A 10,477-nucleotide genomic window follows, 5' to 3' on the forward strand; every position below is an offset into this window, starting at 1 on the left:
TACAAACAGGATTAAAGGCGAATATCAAATGGCACTCACTAATATTTCAGTCGGCTGGATGAAAGAAGAATTTAGAAAAAGGTATGGTAATGAACAGTTATCTGGTTGCTGAGAACTACAGCGACCTTATGACGAACTGCACTTGAAAAGCAAAATGTGTTTTTGGCAGATGTGGATGACTAGCTAAAAAAAACCCCAACAACTGTATAATAATTTAATATTATTAAAATGACTATAATGTACTTTTACTGTATTTTTACATTTTAACTGAGTGACTGCACATATTGTAAAAACGCCCTGCTAAAGTCCTCTATTATTATATATCATATTGTTATATAAAGTAATGGACAGATGAATAAAGCTTATATGTCTTAAACCAGTCAGAATATTCAAAGGCAGCCCTTCATCTCAAAACATCCGTTTTATATACCATCAGAGTACGAGTCACAGGTTTTTGATCATTACCATGTAGCACAAATTCTTCTTGTGGAAATGGGTCATTAAAAAAAGGATAGCACGACAAAAACTGCTTGTCCTTGACAGCTTATTAATCTTTGGGTTGTGAAAAGGTTTTAGCAAAACAAACTTTTTTCTGTATGTGTACTGATTGTTTTATTCTGAGTAACTGATTACTTCTTTGAATTAATTCGCAGATCAATTGGTACAATCCTAAAGTGGTGAAAACATAATAATAATGCTCATGTCAATATTATACATGCATATTATTTAGGTTTCTGTGATTTGTGTGTTCTATAGAATCATTACTATAGGTGTATCCTATGATAATGTTATGCGTGCGGTGTTAGCTTTGTGTTTGGCTTTGTGTTAGATGTCACTGTTTAAAGCAACTAATGTTATATTTCACTATGACACCAGAGTATGTTAATTAACTGTCCAACTCCATCCTAGCTCACTTACATTAGCTCACTAAGAAGCTAGCTATTGTAGCTCAACTTACCTGTTTCAGTAAGCTAAACAACTGCACATTAGCCTCCCTGACAAACGTTACTGCAGTGGCAATGTGAAATATTTGCAATAACAGTAGAAGGCTCCACCTCACTGCACTTACTTTATGCATAATTCTGTTTAAACAAAACTAATTACAACAACAACAAAAACATTCATCAAATAGGATGAAAAGCTATCCTCGAGCCAGTGCTGAGTGGATCTGATAGTAATGATCAAATATAATGGTAAATAACTACATGCTGCTAGTCTAGGGTTAAATGTAGGGGAGACACACTTGAAGTGTGTTGCCAACTCCTCAGTAAGGAAAATCGCTATTGGTTGTCCTAAAAGTCGCTAGAAGTTGCTAAATGATGTCATCACCTAATTTGCATAATTGGTCATGATAATGTAATTGTAACCTATGCTGCTGGAGAGAGAAATAACATCGTGGACGAGACATAAAGTGAGCAAAAAACGTCCTAAATGCATTTAGAATTTATTTAGAACTACAAATTAAATTTCTTTTAGCAATTATTGTTTTTTGTAATGTCTTTCACGTCTTTTTTAGCGACTTTTTTTTAGAAAAAAAGTCGCTAGGGGGTCTGAAAACTCGCTAAATATAGCGACAAAGTCGCTAAGTTGGCAACACTGAATGACATCCCTTCCACTAGGATTATATTATTTGTTTGTTTACTTTGAGGTTTCACATGAATTAGCTTAGTTTGGAATAAACACAGCTGCTGCTGACTTGTTAGCATAGCTAGCAGGCTGAAAGAAGCTATCATTAGCGCTTCATAACCAATTAACTTGATCGCATGTTTTATGGAGTAGAAAATTTGCAGGGGTAAATTTAACAGATTTGGACACTACCTTTTTCTGTAGTTAACTGGTGAAACCTGCGTCCCACTGAGTTAACTGTCAAGTTATAAAATTTACATATTGCTGTTTTTTCTTTGTTTTAGGTTATGTATTATCGAATGGTGATAAACATTGGTTAGAGGGGCACCCTGTAAATTTTTGCCTAGGGCCCTAACAGATGGTGAGATTTGGATTGATAACAGATCACTGACCCCAACACATATCTTGGTCTTCCGCAGACCCAGGAAATTGATGTAAAGTGCATGGTCTTAGAAAGGAGTGCATAACATTGAAATAAAATATTTTAATTAATATATTATAGGGAGATGTCATCAAAAATGGCAGCTTGTTTACTTCTGGCTCGTCCATTGGTTTATTTATTAGTACTTTATATGTGACGTCTTTAGGGCTGCTGTGTGTTGTTTGCATATCCATAGGTCTGCATGTGTATAAACAGCAGTGTAAAGGGAACTTTTTGCTGCATGATTAATAGGCACTTTCTGTTAAAGCACATGAGCCAGTGACCATGAAAGCTTTGTATAGACTATTGTTGTCAATAAACACAAGTATTGAAACACTAAGGTGTACCGCCAGAAGTTCCATCTTTCTGAATTCGTTCCAGTTGATATGAGTTGGAGTGGGTGCATTTCATAACTCTGTGATATTGTTTTCCATAACTGCATTTTGTTCTAAGTTTAGATCTCAAACTGCTGTACCAAGCAAAACTGGCAAAATCATTGCGGAGCTGTAATAAGATGTGTTAGACAGGCGCTCCAGTTGTTGGCACACTTGGATAATGATCCTAATTTCAGTTCTAGATCACTGTTAATATATCACATTTTAAATTTCATACAAGTAAAGTCTCATTTTCTTTATTTAAATTATCCTAAGTGTATTATTCTTCATACATTATACCAGATGTATGGATTTATGCTAGATTAAACCTTTGCTTATTTGGTGTACTAAAAAATAAAATAAAATTGGTTCAGCACCTGTGGTGGTTAATGCACTTTCACTTTACTGTAAAAGAAAAAATCAATTTGCTGTAGAGTTCACTATTCAGTTGCTTGGATTTAATGCATACAGTGAGTGTGGCCCAGGCAAATAGGGAGAGAAGTATTTTCTCTCACTGCCACAGAAATCCCTGCTAAGAGAGAAAAAGAAGCTACACTTAGAAGAGATCAATACCAGCTCTCGCCAAAGTAAAATGGATGACACGTCTGACCCGCTGAACTTGTTGGAACAAAAAGTCATCAGACCATTATCAGAGCATTCGTGCAAGACGCCCACAACAACAGAGAGAACAAGGGCAGCTTGTTGTGGACAAACAGGCTGCACTTCCCGAAGAATCCTCTCCTGTAAACTTCTGGCAAATATAAAACAAATCATCGAGTCATAAGACAAGTGTTGAAAAAGTGGTGACGATCATATTGATGGTGCAAATCTGGAATGTCTGGAAAGAGCCGTTTTGTTAATGAAATATGTATTATTGCAACCTTATGGCATAAGAGGCTAATATATTGTATTGCTGCTGCTCTGAATAACTTTGTCTTAATTGATTTGATGGAGCTTATTCATCAAGCTTTTTATTCAACATCCCCATTGTATCGATCAGGTGAAAATGTACAATTGCCTTGCTATGCCATAAGAGAGGAATCACTCGGGGGAAACTGTCCGGTAATTAAGAGCCTGCCCAAAACCATTAAACTTCTCAGTAGCCTCTTTAGTTTGAAGTGCACAGCCTCCAACAGTCCATTACTTTGATCTACAGGTCACAGTGGAACAAAACTCAATACTCGGCTTAGATAGTTTTATGAGCTATATCAAGTTCAGTTCACTGTCGCTTGGAAATCCATGACTTTTCCATTGTATAGCAGCTGTAATTTCTCAATACGATGGAGAATTGAGATAAAAATAGCTTAAGACTGTCACAGCGCATCATTTCAGTAATACAGCTGAGCAGCTCGATGGTGAATAAATGAATGAAAAGCCCCAAGTCCAAACAGCTCCATCTGAATCCCCACATAACGATAACTGAATTTCACCACATTTGAATTTCAGAGATGCATTTGCTGATCGTGTGCCATAATTCAAACATTAAATTGTATTTCTAGATGCCGTGCTCATAATGGCAGTGCTCTGCTTTAAAGAAAAATGTGATCACCAATTTTAATTGCATGTTTAACTTTTGATTATGCCATAATCAATAATCTATAAGACTATTGTAATGAAGTAAAAAATAAAATAATGAGATTCTTACAGCCATCAGGTTTCATTATCAGTGCACTTACTACACACAAGTGAGAAGGCAAGGTACTAGATTTGACGAATTATAATAATAAACTCTTTACATAGCTGATTGATGCTGACAATTTTTAAGAAGACTAAAAAGGTAATTCTGTTGAGTCAAGCCCTGACAAACTATTAGTGAGTGAGAATATGGTTTTCTTTGATTTCTGATGGAATTTTTTGTGAGACTTGATTAGATTTAATTTTATTGCTACCAGTATTTGACATCAAATTTTAGTTTGTGGTGGGCCACTAGAGGGCTCCACTCACACCCAGTGTTGAGGAAGTGTTTTTCTGAGTTTTGTGGTACGATGTGGTCAGTTGTTAAGAGGTGAAGAATAAAGCTGGAGTGAGAAGTGAGAGCTCTAGTGTCGTCTGTGTTTACCTCCACAATGGTGACCCCGACGTAATGTGCGAGCGGTTTCACCGGTAACTCGAGGCCACTCTCCAGGCTTCTCTAACAGGTGGCAACTGGGTTGACCATCTTCTGTGGGATTGTGCAGCGCAGTTAAAGAAGACCTCTGGGTTTTCCCGGCTGAACTGGTCCTACAGGAATTCCTGCCTGAGAGCAGAAAGGTAGTATCCATCCCCCAAGAAACTCATTTTCTGTTCCTGGCCCGGTCCACCATTGCCTGCTCGACACTATTGTTCCAAGGCCGTTGGACTCTTCTCAGTTTGTTTTCGTCAGGCACGATGCCCATAGACCTCCATTGCATCCACTGTATGAAGGCCCGTTCGGGGTTATTCAACCGGGCCAAAAGCATTTCCTTTTGGACTTTGGAGGTCGGCAGGAGGTTGTCTCTGTTGATAGACTTAAGCCTACACATGCTCTGCAAGACGATCAGGTGGTGCCGAAGAACTGTGTTCTTCTACACAGTTTACGAAGCAGTCTCATTTTCCTGGACATGCTGAAGTAAGAACAAAGAAGTAAGACCAATATATCCTTTGCTATCTCTGCATTCTTCTAGGAATTTTTGAGTGCATTGGTTTACATAACTCTTGTTTTAATGTTTGTTTTCCCCCCAACAAAAGATTTCATCAGTCTAAAGTGTGGTGTTCAACAGTTGTTGTTGGCTGTGTGAATGATGTAATGCTTTTTTTAAACTTATCTGGCTCTTGCTTGCTGTAGACAAACAAGGTGACGCTGACAGCTGACAATGTGTTGAAGATGATGAACATGGTGTGAAGGAAAGTACTTGAATCTAACTGTGATGATAGAAAAACTCTTTATATTCATTTTCTATATATAAATTGATATATATAGAGAGAGAAATTGATAAAAAAAAAAAGATAAAAATCTTGTAAAGTTTCTTGACTTTTTTGTGTCTAAACTTTTTCTCTTTATTTTTTATATTTCTACTATATCTCTAATTCCTGTTTTCTTGTTGACCCATATGCTGCTGCAACCGTGGATTTCCCTGGTGTGTGATTAATCAAGTCTATGTCTAATAAATTCAGTAGACCACCATTGGTGATTACCAAATGGTAATTTGGTAATCACCAAAATCAATTTTAATGCTTCTACAATGGTAAACCCGCCAGCATGTCCAAGCTCTTTAATTAAAGTGGTATTTTTAATGTTAACATATAATTATTGTTGTTATTATTTTTTTAATTAAGCTGCCTAATTACAGTTATTTATTTGTATTGCTCAACAATAAAAATTGTTTTACTGGTGGATTTTTTTTCTAACTGCACAAATCCAATGTGCAGGTCAATATGAGATGAAAAAGGTGCCTAATAAATAACAATATCATTTTTAGTTTTAAACAAGCTATGGCAGATTTTTCTAAATTTCAAAATAGTTTTTTTCATTTGTATGATGAATTTTGTACAAAATTAGTTAAGCACTATAAATATATGTATCTTACTGACACAATTACAGTAATAAAGTTAGCAGTGAGTCACAAAATACCAAATATTATAGACGTTAAATTTGTTTATTGTATGTTACAATAATAGAGAATATCTTTACACAACATGTGATTTGCCTTGGATACCTATTTGTGATGTGTGTACTGAAATGCCTTTAATGTGTTCGGAAATTGGTTTTCCAATTTTCCCACAGTTGGGATAAGCTGAAGTGATTTGTCTCCGTAATTACCACCTTAATTCTACAGCAGCAGCCTGAAAAACCTATTTGGCCTCTTGTACAGCAGTACCATTATAATATCTGATTTCACTGGTCTTAACATGCAGGTACAATAAGTGGTAAATGATGCAGAGTTAGTCTCCCTGCAGAGAGGAATGCCCTGACTACTGCAATGAATTTGCAAAGCCCTTGTGAGCTAATTATGCTGTATTTCAGGGCAAATTTATCTAAATCAATCAGCACAAAACAATAGCATCTAATTTGTGCTCTTGTGTCCTATTCTGTTCCTCCATGGAAAAAAGAGGCAAAAGGCCCACCATTCTTTTAGTGTTATTAACAGTTTAAGCACTCACACACACACACAAGATACAAAAGAAATTATCCTTTTTTATACCCTGCCGATAAATGCCTACAAAACAGAGCCAGTACAATACAGAAAACTGCATTATTTTGGAAATAAGATAAGATAAGATAAGATAAAACTTTATTAATCCCTCGGGTGGGTTCCTCTGGGAAATTCGGTTTCCAAAAAGCACAGCACCGACAGAAGTTACAGATGTGGGGACAAATGTGGGGACCTTTAATTTCTTGAAATTTAAAAAATACAATCAGGAAATGTAATCATGTCATTTGTTAGGCGAGTTGATTTCCCATGTCAGGTGAACAAAAATATTCTTTTCACGATCGCACTCTCTAGATCCCAACTGTCATTTCATGTGACAACAGCAGCAGTATCCACATTTTTGTTTGAAAACGTAATTTTTTTGTAATACCTTAATCATTGCTGTTCAGTGACAGTTTGACACCAAAAGATGCTTTGTTTTTCTTATCAAAAAGCCCTTTTCTACAATCAGCCGCTTGTTTGTGTTTCCAGTACTAGAACATCTTTGATGACAATCTTACCCATCTAAATTTAGGCATCAAAATTCTCTGCAGTTCCTTTCAATAAGCCACGTATACCCAATAACTGTTATAAGCAGCGGGGGGTATAATAGTGTTCCTCCAGTGGTGGCCATTTAATCTGTTCAAAGTACTGTGGCATTTTATTGACCCCGTTCAACAGTTTTTGAAATATTATTTGAAATGTAATCTCTGCTCAATGAAAGAAAAGATCATTATCGCTATTGCAGTCTAAAAATGAAATCCAGGGATCAAATGCAAGACTCTGCAGATTTGTTAATTAGCTTCTTGTGGTTTTGTTGTGTTTTGAATGCTATGAGGATAATGTTTTGCATGAGAACAAAAGTAAGAACTTTTCTATAATCCTTCAAAACAATAACAACAACAACAACAACAAAAATGAAACTGCCATTATCACCTGCCCACACTTTATGTTGAATGACTTTGTAGCAAGAAGGTTTGTAATAAGATCCCAAGAGCCTTAATGTGCTCGTGAATGTTTGTCTGTCTCTATATGCTTTAGATTGGAAGCCTTTCCCGGGCGCATGAATCAGAATACTTTATTAATTCCTAAGGAAATTATGTCTATGACTAGGCTATGACTATGTAGTCCAGCCTATTCAGATTCAAGATTCCCTTTAATGTCACTGTAAAAAGGAATACAACAAAACTGAATTTCACCAATGTAAGAAACAGATCTCAAAAAGGGTGGTTTCCATTAAGAAAACATTCACTTCACACACTAAATACACATTTTGCACACATCCAGTCAACATGTTTAAAAGTCCCATATGCTATATGCAAGATCACTATAAACAAGTTGTATATATGGCACATGAAAAGGTATCACTGCACATGAACAAACATTATTGCACAGATTTGAAAACTATTTCATAGCAGCATTCAGTATTTTGATGGCTTTTCAATAAAAACAGATCAATCATCAAGAGGAGAAACGGTTGAGAGAACTACAAGAAGTAAGGTGGTTATTGAACAACGCTGAAGACAGTGAGACGAAACTATTAGAAACAACAAAACAAACAAAACCAAGCTCCAATAGCAATAATTCAGTGTAAAAGTTAGCGTCTATTGTACTTAAGCGGTTACCATTTAAGGCAGCGGTCCCCAACCTTTTTTGCGCCACGGACCAGTTTATGCCCGACAATATTTTCATGGACAGGCCTTTAAGGTGTCGCGGATAAATACAACAAAATAAAACTAGTACTGGTACCGAAAAAAAGAAAATTTATTCATAACACACGTGAAAAGACCAAGGAAAACCGAGTAAACGATAAAAACGATACCAAAATAATGCTGAAAACCAATAAAAACCCTGAAAATGATACATTTCACACCTGAGCCTCAACTCTCGCGGCCCGGTACCAAACGACTCACGGACTGGTACCGGTCCGAGGCCCGTTGGTTGGGGACAGCTGATTTAATGGATGTTATGACCGAAATGTCGACCGAAAAAGTGGCTAATTAAGATACTAGTTAATTAAGTTACCAGTAAAATGATTAATGAAGTTCAAACTTCAAATATGTGGAGGCATCATCAGATTGGCATCATGGATGTGTAGCGGACAAATCTGCCCCAACTATGTGATGCTATCACTACGGACCGAAATCTCTGAGGAATGTTTCCAGCATGCTTTCGAACTATGTAACAAAGAATTGAGACTGAAGGCAATCCAGAACTACCAAAGTGTACCTAATAAAGTGACCAGTGAATGTGTGAGGGAATGTTTTATAATACACAGAGGGAGAAAGAATGTCAAAGTCTGACAGTGTCAATCAATATAACATGAACAAAACATCAGGCTGTCCTCAGTGTTGTACAGGTGTGTTGACCTGCTACAAGAAATAGACCAAAAACATCCTCTTACTCACCTCAGGCACTCTTGAAGCATTCTCACCACATCATTGAGGAGAAATGCTATTATCCATATCCAGATTAGGATTTATCCCCCGTATGGATTAAATTATAATATCAGCATGGAACATTGCTTCATCTATTATCTTGTTTACCCAGTTACCTGTTACCTGTTTACCCAATGTTATTGTTTCATGGGATCAAAAAAACAAACAAACAAACCAAAAAACAGGGTAGAAAAATCCCCCTAACCCCTCATATGTAAGAGAATTATGAGTTTGAATTATGAATGTTTGTCAGTGTCAGGCATTAGCTCCTAACAGTCATGGTTTCCCATACCTCTACCACCCATCTCTTCTCCATCGTTTTCTCTCTCACTCTCTCCTCTGCCTGTGTATGCAGGTATGTGTTTAACTCCGCTTGTGTGTTCCAGAGGCGAAGCCTTACCTGGTTCTTCAACTGTCCTGCCTATTCACCTGGAGATTGTTTGATTGGAAGCGTTGCTTAGCACCGAGTTTTGGCACAGTGATGATGTCAGTGAAATCTGTCATACTAGTGTTTAGACTTTCCAGTCTTTTCCTCTCTACACACACCTTTGTCTTTGTGGAAACCTTTGGAGAAAGTTTCAAGAAGGAAAGGACACATGTGGAAGAAAAACTTGAGCTTGGGAGAAAACCTCTCGGATAACCTGCCCGTCCCCTAAATTATTATATTATATTGTATTAATGTCTATGTCTAGAGGAATAAATACATCAAGTTGCATCAAGACTTTTCATACATGTTCTTGTGCAATTTATCAAACATGCAGTACAGTGTTCTAAATAAATGAAATACCAAGGCCTTGAAAAGACGTTTTGTCGTGACAAACATTTTTCTCAGATTTGTAAAAGAGGCTTTACTCTCAGTAAGGTTGAATTCATTTTCTGTTTTCTTTTGTAATCTCTGGTCTTTCTGTATTGTGCTCAGTTTGCATGCTCACTTTAAGAGTTTTTTTCTCTGTAAGTGATTGTAATTCAGTGAATATACTCAGTTGCTTGTCCAGCTATTTTTTTTAATACTGTTTAAATTCTCTCTATGACCCCTGTGGATTGTTCAATGGACTGGTTGTCTTTCTGTTTGTAACCACTGCATGTTTTTGACTGAAGATTTGGATTTTTGGCCTTAATACAGCCCCTCTGTCCTCCATTTGTGTCCTCTTCCTCTGTGAATGTGTTAAAGATACAGATGTTTTATTTTTGATAATGCCGCTTAACTGTACAGATTCATACTAAAACAAGTACACAATTAACAATCTAACATGTGCTTATTGGTCCATTTTTCTTCGAAGTCTGGTGAGCTGGGAAGAAAATGACCTCACAATGTTACGCTTTTTTTCTTGCTTCTTTTTTTTTTTGTTTGTCTTTTCCTTTTCCTTTTATAACTGAAACCGTGATCAAAGCTACGCACGCTCACAGAGTGTAATAATACTGACAGTTCAGGACATTATTGCTTGTTGAGCTAGGGTTAGGGTTAGCAAT

This window comes from Neolamprologus brichardi, chromosome 18 (genome assembly GCF_056152115.1).
Source record: "Neolamprologus brichardi isolate AB-2024 chromosome 18, ASM5615211v1, whole genome shotgun sequence".
NCBI classification, from domain to species: domain Eukaryota; kingdom Metazoa; phylum Chordata; class Actinopteri; order Cichliformes; family Cichlidae; genus Neolamprologus; species Neolamprologus brichardi.